The sequence below is a fragment of the Anas platyrhynchos genome, chromosome 1 (assembly GCF_047663525.1).
Source record: "Anas platyrhynchos isolate ZD024472 breed Pekin duck chromosome 1, IASCAAS_PekinDuck_T2T, whole genome shotgun sequence".
Taxonomy (NCBI): Eukaryota; Metazoa; Chordata; class Aves; order Anseriformes; family Anatidae; genus Anas; species Anas platyrhynchos.
Window position 1 is genome coordinate 126129306 of NC_092587.1, and position 9024 is coordinate 126138329.

Genomic DNA, 9024 nt, shown 5'->3' on the forward strand with positions numbered 1-9024 from the left:
GGAACAAGGAGACTTTAATTAGGACTGTGCAGAAGAATTCTCTTCTGAACCAGGGCTTGAGTTTTGCAGCCCCAGAAGGCTCTGATTTTAGGGCTCACTCTGCACTTTTTCTTTCTCTGCTCTCTTTGACTCCTCAGACATTTCTCATTGCCTTTCCCTTTGACTACAGTTGAAAGAAGAAGTGAGGGAGTTTGCTTTTTGCCTTGCAGCATCACTAAGATGCTGCTGCTATTGGAGGAAAGCCCTGTAATTTGTGTGCAGGGGCGTGACAGAGTGAGCATGGATCCTGGCTCTCCTGATAGGCAGTAGTGCTTTTATGCAAAGCAGAGCTCTGGGCAAGTATTGGCCATGTCATTTTGGGAGCAGCCTCCTCTCTCCTCCCTGTGTTTCTGTGTCATGCTTTCTGGAGCTCATTTTCCACAACATTGCTTCCAGATTGCTTCTTAGAAAAAACCCTGAGGCAATCAAGTCACTCTTCACACAAATGTAGGGTAGATGAGTCAGCACACCAAGCCATAGGGGTTGCAAGGGACATCTGGAGATCACTGAGTCCAACCCCCCTGCTAAAAGCAGGTTCCCTACAGTAGGTTGAGCAGGAAAGTGTCCAGGCTGGTCTTGAATATCTCCAGAGAAGGAGACTCCACAACCTCCCTGGGCAGCCTGTTCCAGTGCTCCGACACCCTCACCATGAAGAAGTTCTTACAACATATTTGTGTGGAGCTTCCTGTGACCCAGCTTTTAGCCATTGTTCCCTGTCCTGTTGCTGCACACCACTGAAAAGAGCCTGGCTCCATCCATTTACCTCCTGCACTTTAGATATTTATAAACGATCACATCACATCTGTCTTCTCTTCTCCAGGCTGAACAGACCCAGGTCTCTCAGCCTTTCCTCATGGGGAAGATGCTTCAGGCCCCGTATCATCTTTGTGGCCCTCTGCCGGACTCTTTCCAGGAGATCCCTGTCTTGTTTTGTACTGGAGAGCCCAGAACTGGACACAATACTCCAGGTGAGGCCTGACGAGGGCAGAGTAGAGGCAGAGGATCACCTCCCTTGACCTGCTGGCCATGCTTCTTTTAATGTACCCCAGGATGCCATTGGCCTTCTCGGCCCCCAGGGCACACTGCTGGCTCATGGCCCACCTGTCATCCACTCAGGTCCTTTTCCTCAGAGCTGCTTTCCAGTGGGTCAGCCCCCAACCTGTACTGATACATGCAGTTATTCCTCCCCAGGTGCAGGACTCTGCATTTGCTCAAGACTCTACGTTGAACCTCATCAGATTCCTCTCTGCCAAACTCTACAGCCTGTCCAGGCCTTGCTGAAGCTATAGTTGCATGCAAAGCTCTGTAAGCCCGTTTGCTGTTTCTGTATGATCCACACACTTAAAAATACTGGGAAACCTGTGACCATGCTGGTGATCCTTGCAGAACAAATATAAGAACTTGGACAGAAATGGTTGCAGACCACCCCATCTACACTGCACTTGGGAGAGGAGTGAAGAAAAGTCTAGACTGCTAATAAATCATCCTGGTGTTGGGATATTACAGTGAGTTGTCAGCACATGGAGTCTTTCACTAGGGGTGGGGTACAATATGATGTCCATGTTGATGGCTTCATCCTCCCCTCATTTTTTCTTTTACTCCCTCTCTTCCTCCTTATACTTATGGTCATTTCTATGCTCGCTAGCACATATTTACACCTTTCTCTTTCTTCGTTGGTATGTAGTTCCAGGTTACATCTGAATTCACAATATATGGTACCATTTACACATGTGAAATAGCATTTCCTTGTTCTATTTACTTCACCTACAGCCAGTTATGTCCAGCTCCAGCTCTGAAAGTTTTTGTGTTATTTATTTTTTTAACTGACCATGAGTGAGTTGGGTTTCCAGTGCCAAGCCCATGTCCCATCTCTTACCATCCTGCACCTGCACTCCTTGATATCACAGTCCATTTCTTTACTTCTCGAGTCCTCTGCTGGTTGTATTTCCCTACATTGCATCACTGTTTTGGAGTTGCAGATATCACATTTTACTATTTGTTATTGCTTTTTGTGTAAAACCATGGTTGTACCATGCCAAAATAAACAAAAGTAAAACAAACTAGATATAGATGCCCAGTCAATTACAGAAACAGTTGTCATAGCTTAACCAAGTAGGCAGTCTACAGGCAGACCATAGAAATTTCAGATAGAACAGATCTGACAGACCCCGGTGCTGAGGCCTCACAAATGCAGCATAAAGGTTTATAGCCTGTGGGTATTAATGACAATACCAACTAAAAAGCTACGTGATTACAGCATGTTGGAGTATCCTTCATCTTCTACGTTTGTGAGGAGTGAAATAAATTTGTGCTAGCCTGCTGTTGTTTAACCCATGAGACAGCTGAACAGCATTTGACCTTCCCCCCCCCCCCCCCCCCCGTCATGGTTCTGCTCGAGTGGGCAGCCGAGCTCCACCACAGCCGCTCTCTCACTCCCCCTCCTCAAAGAGGAATGGGGAGAAAATATGTGAAAGGGGCTCAATGGTTGAGATAAGGACGAGAAAATCATGCAATAATTATTGTAACGGGCAAAACAGCCTCGGCATAAGAAGATAGTAAGATTTATTGCTCATTACTAACAAGTTAAAGAAGTGAGAAACAAAGGAAAGAAACCAAAAGCACCTCCCCCCCATCCACCCTCTTCCACCTCCTCCCCCCGAGCGGCGCAGGGGAACGGGGGAATGGGGGTTATGGTCAGTCTACAGCACTTCTTCTCTGCCGCTCCTTCTCGGTCACTCTCGTCCCCTGTGCTGTGGGGTCCCACCCACGGGATGCAGTCCTTGACGAACTGATCCGGCGTGGGCTTCCCACAGGCAGCAGCTCTTCCAGAACTGCTCCAGATATGGGTCCGTACCACGGGGTCCATCCCTCAGGAGAAAACTGCTCCAACCTGGCTCCCCTACAGGCAGCAGCTCCTGCCAGGTCACCTGCTCCTGCGTGGTCTCCTCTCCACGGGCTACAGGTCCGACCTGGAATCTGCTCCGGCAGGGGTCGTCCACAGGCGGCAGCCTCCATCGGTGCAGGGCCACCTGCTCCACCGTGGTCTCCTCCACGGGCTGCAGCGTGGAACCCTGCTCCACCGTGGTACTCCATGGGCTGCAGGGGGACATCCTGCTTCACCATGGGCCTCACCACAGGCCGCAGGGGACTTCTGCTCCGGTGCCTGGAGCACCTCTCCCCCTCCTTCTGCACTGACCTTGGCACCTGCAAGACCGTTTCTCACTGCTCGCACTCTCCCAGCTGCTGTGTGGCGCAGCATTTTTTTTCCTCTCTCTCAAATATGCTCTCACAGATGCGCAAAACAACATCGCTTATTGGCTCAGCTCTGGAAAACAATGGGGCCCTTCCCAAACATGGGGCGGCTTCTAGATCTTTCTGCAGAAACCACCCCTATGGCCCCCTGCTACCAAAACCTTGCCACGTAAACCCACTACCCCCCCCCCCAACCCCCCCCCCCCCACACACAGTGGGATGGGGGAGTAAATTGAAAAGTGTAAGAAATTACAGATTGAGATAAGGACAGTTTAATAAGGAAAAATAAGGAAAGAAAAGGATAAAAAAAAAAAAAAAAGCAAGAAGAATAAGCAAAGGAAGTAGCAATTGATGCACAATGCAGTTGCTCACCACTGACCAAATGATGCTCAGCCAGTCCCCAAGTGATGGCAGCCCCTCAGCCAATTCCCCCCCAGTTTCATTGCTAAGCATGACACCACGTGGTGTGGGACATCTCCTTGGCCAGTTTGGGCCAGCTGTCCTGGCTGTGTCCCCCCCCCAGTTCCTGGTGCATTCCCAGCCTCCTTGCTGGCAAGGCAGTGAGAGAAGCTGGCATCCTTGGCTGTGCAAACACCTCTCAGCGACAACATTGGTGTGTTACCAGCTACTAGGAAGAAAATTAGCTCTCTCCCAGCCAAAACCAAGACGTAGCCTTAGACCCTCTTCTCCAGAAACACATGCTTTGCTATGCCAGAACAGCTGCAGACTCATTATATTTGTGTTATGAAACTACACTTTCACTCTCCAAAAGCATCATATACTTTTACAACTACAACAATACCAATAAAGCAACGGTCAGTTTCCAGCAATACCTTATTCAAGCCTTCCCATATGCTCCGCTATGCAGCATTGCTTGAGCTCAGCAAAACAACACACGTGGGGATGTTTAATTTCACCTACTTGCAGTAATACCCCAAGCTCCAGGCTGTACCTACACGAACACTATATTTGCAGACACATTTATATTTTAGCACCACGGCTAGGTTCCTTTGCAATCCCTCTGACCTGTTGCCCCCTCTAGCACCCAAGGCTTTTAGCTGCACATTTGTGTTGGCAAGGCACACAGCAACAGGGAGCAGCTAAGGAACACATTCCTGCTTGCCACCTCTGCTTCTGTTAACAATCCAATTATTTGCCAGTAGCCTGGAAGAAAATACTTACTGTGTTCATCAGCACGCAATAAAACATTTAAAGAGCTGTATGAAAAAAAAAAAAAAAAGCAGTAAATCTTAGGACAAACAAAAATACCTCAGCAAATAGGTCAATATTGCCCATACTATTTCCTGCAGCAGATGGTAATCAGGGCTAAAATTTGTACCAGCTGGGGCATTAGCACTTCTGGATGTTTACAGGATTTTTCTGATGAAGTTATTGTAGGATTGATATCTTTCTTTCTTTCCTTCTTTCTTTCATGACAAAGAATTATAGGCGAGATTATAAGGAGAAAAAAAAAATAGAGAAATTATAAGGAGAACAAGAGATAAGGACTAAAAGTATGATCGACGAGCAATTAAAACTAGGAAGGATTACTTATTGCTAGAACAATGCTTATGAAAAATTCCAAAAATTATCAAGAGGAGTGCCTGTTATTTGTTTTGGCTTTGAGAGTCAGGCATCTCAAGGGCTGATTAAGGCTGGAGGGCTTCAGTAAACTGCCGAGCTATTGCCAGGGTGGAGTGCTGTGTGTATTGCTAGGAGCTTTGCTGCACTGCAATGCCAGAAAGCAGGTGTGGAAGTTCAAGAGCTGGCTTGAAGCTGGCTTTGGCAGCAGTTGAGCTGGAGCAGTTTCAGGACTGTGGTGACAAGTCACAGACTGAAATGCTGTGACTATATGGAAAGCAAAGAGCAATCCTACAATCTTCTTTATAAGTGAAAAGAGACCATCAATATTAGGAAGCTTGTGAAGGGAAGAATAAAACATCTCTCAAGAACCTCCTGGTCTAGATCAGTTGTGCTAAGCCATGGAGCTTTTCTGCAATTTGTTTGAATGTTGGCCATGGCTAATGAAAACCGTGCTTGAGCTGGTTAAAGAAGCTAGCCTACAGTTTTGCAGATGGGCCTATTTCCTCGAATGCCTTAAATACTTTTTTTTTTTTTTTTTCCCCCCTCTGCTTTTGGAAATCCTTACCCTTGTTATCTGCTCAGTCCTACCTGAGAACAGGCTCCTACTGGTAGATTTACCTGCAAGTTCTTCTGTCTGCAGGAGAACATCAGTCCAATGACACCTGAACCCAGGTCTTGTGATCCAAGCCAGACAGTAAGGTCTCTGTTTTCTCACCTAACATCTTGCCAAACCCCAGCACCTCTCTGGGATAATAACAAAAGGGAGGCAGTGATGCAACCAAGTCTGGTCAGTCACATTTATGAGAGCATGTGACAATGTAGGAGTGTTTATTCCAGCAGGGTCATCTGATGGAGGATTTCTAAGCTGGAAGACAATCATGAGAAACAAACCTCCCAGCCACACTAATTGGTGGGCTAACAAGCTACAAGTACCACTTCCAGGAAGGATGAACCTTGCAACTGATAAGATTGTGAACCAAGGGGCCCACCCTCGGAGGGTGCAGAAATTGCAGAGCTCAGTAAACCCACAGTAGGAGCAGGAGGAACAAAGTGTGTTGGGGGGTACGGCTAGAAAATAGCATGAAAGGGCTGGTTGTGTGTAAAGTAAAGCTGGTCAGACCATGGGTGTGGGTGCCCCCAGCCTATGGTGTCAGCTACTGGAGCAAGTGCGATCCTAGCTTCAGCTACTGGGGTGAGCAGAGAGATCTCCTGCTCCCAGCTATGGGATGGGAGTGGTGTGCATAGACAAATCAGCCACTGGGGATTGGGACTGGCATGAGTGAGGCAAGACCAAATACTCAAGGTCTAATTCTGTCACTTTTAGTTCTTGCAGGCAGTAAAATCTGATCATGTAGCACAATAATGTTCAATGAGCCAGGATGGGAGGAAGACTGGAACTTAAGAGTCAGATGTGACTTCAAAGCATGTATAATCCTTGGGAAAGGCTTACATCAGGACTCAGTTCCTTTTCTCCAGGTACAAGTTGTCATAGACCTTCTGGCCTTGGGGAGAAGGTAGAAGTTCAGTCTCATTCCTGAAAACATTTTGGTAGTAAATGTCCAAGAGATAGAAAGCAGCTATAGGAAGTATAACTTCATTACATATATATATATATATTTTTTCATAAGTACATGGCTTATGAAAATATTCCGCAAACTTCCCAGTTGGCAATGGATAGCATTACACAAAGAACCTAAAGCAACAGTTACCACTGAAAAACCAAAAATGTTACCTATTATTTGATCGGTATTTCCTATTACTGCCATCAGGCTGGACTGCAAGATCCATCAGGGATTTTTAAGAGGCATGTCAGGACCCTGAAACACTTTCTCTTAAACAGGAAGGTAAAAAAAGGCTTCTGTCCCGGCACTCCATTCTTTATAGGATTGCTTCTGTCATGTTCACACTGGAGAGAGAGGTGGGGATGGCAGCTACTTTGTCTGTTTCTGTCCAGAAGTCTATCTAAATGCCCAGGATATATGAAGGGCCTATTTGGACACTTCCAGTGAGGAATGCTGACCAACAGGCTGCTGCCTGTGGAGATGCTTGAAATGGGAGCCTGCTGCTGGCAAAGCACAGGGGGGGGATTTGGCACGCCGACTGCAGAGCTGCTGGCTCCGTTCCCAGCTGCAGGAGCACGGCCAGGTGGCAGCAGGTATCTGTCCGGTGTGACAGCTTTGGGGACCCTACAGAGCCGGGATGTGGAACGGCACTGCTGCCATCTGCTGCCGTTTTGCTTTCAAATGCATAAATCCATCCCTGAGCAGTACTGCTGCCTAAAGCTCACGTTTTCCCATTCGATGTGTGTACTATGGCTTAGAAAAAGCCTGGTTCCTCTGAAGGCTTTAGTCCTGTTTGTTGGTGGTGACACCCACCCTTTACTAACCACGCTGAGTTTTATTTCATGAAGCACGATGAAGACCACAGCGTTTGCCTGACCGAGAGGAGTGCAGCAAGCTGCTTCCTACCTGCTGCTCGTGGTCAATGATGTTACCTCAATTCAACAGTGCTGTCCACTGATGAAGTTTGCTTGTGGTCCACAGTGAGTGACAGAGAAGGTAAGGAGATCTGCACAAGGGATCCTATGCACTACTGCCTCACCTTCAAATAAAGCTAAATATTCATTTCCTGATTTTTGTCATCATGCTGAAATCTAAAGCTATTTAACATTTGCCCAGGTCACCTTTTCAGAATTACTGTTCCCTGAAAGTGCTTAAGTGCTTTTCACTCCAATTTAGAAGGCAGTTCTTTTCAACTTGCTCACTGTGTGCAAAATTGAAATCCCATTTTCAAACCAGTTCTCTGTAAGATTGCTTTGATTGTAAGATTGTTCTGAAAAGTGATTGAAAAAGTGACATCTTTTTACTCAGGTGATCGCTTCTCTGTGATTTAATGAGATCAGAGAGGTATCAAAGCTGGTGAGGTTCCTCCACGTACCATATGTAAGCACTGGGACAGGAGTGAAGGAAAACAAAGCCAACAGCTCCCGAACACTTCACAGTATTACCTGGCTTTGTCTAGGTGACTCAACTGCATCTCTGAGAAAGTGAAAACCTGATGGAGCATTTTGCAGGGACGTGTTGTGAAGAGCACTCTGGTAGTCAGCTTTGATTCAAACTGCCAGGACAAACCTTTTCCTGTTGCCCACTTGTAAAGAATGGAGCACTGTGAACTTGCTCCATAGGGATGGGCAAAGAAACTAACCCCTCTCTGTAGAAGTAAAGGCACTAAAAGCTTCCTTTGGAATTGTTAGGTAGGGCACACACTGACTGAAACGGCTCTTGCCCTGTAAATCACTGTTAGCTTATATGCACTGCAGGTGCTTCTACCTAATTAGCTAAGAAATTAGAAGACACACAGTTAATAGAAACTAATTGTATTGCCAGCTGGGCAAAATGTGTCTTGACACATTCCCCACAGACCCCAAACAAGCAGTACCTGTGTGGTCTGGATTTGATGGGCAGGGTGTTAATAATGCAAAGGACTGTGCTTGTATCTGGTGTCCCTGTTCCCGGGTACATCAGAGTAGTTGTCTAGTGGGTGGATGTGCAAAACCGAATGCCCAGGGCCTTCTAACAAAAAAATAGGTTGTTTGGGCAACAGGGTAACATTCTTGTCATGACATTAGGAGGGGGTTTCTTTGAGGGTGTTAAGGCTTGTAAGCAAACACAGGAGCAGTAAAGCAAGATGATGTTGAGGCTTGGTGATGGCAGAGCTTTGGTTGTACTTTGTATTTTGCTTTTTATCTCCAAAGGGTAGCAGCAGTACATGTTGTGATGATTGCTAAACAGAAACTGATGTAAAATGTAATTGTAATTGACTTAATTGTGGGCTGGAGTAAAGGCAATCACTGCCAAACTGCACTGTTCCAGGACTGTCTCAGAGCTCAACATCCTGAGGCTCACTTACCATTATTACTGTAATTACATTATATCAGGCATTTAACAAAGGGTGATTATGATGTAAAGGAATAGTTATGATGTAACTGTTCAGCCAGTAACATGAATGCTTCCTGAACAAATTACTGATCATGTGAAGGTGTACACTTAGAAAATAAACATACACAAGCTGTATGCATTAGCACAGATTTGTCTGACATGAGTGCTGAAGTAAAATTGGTTAGATCACTTTATCAGACGCACAGGTGAG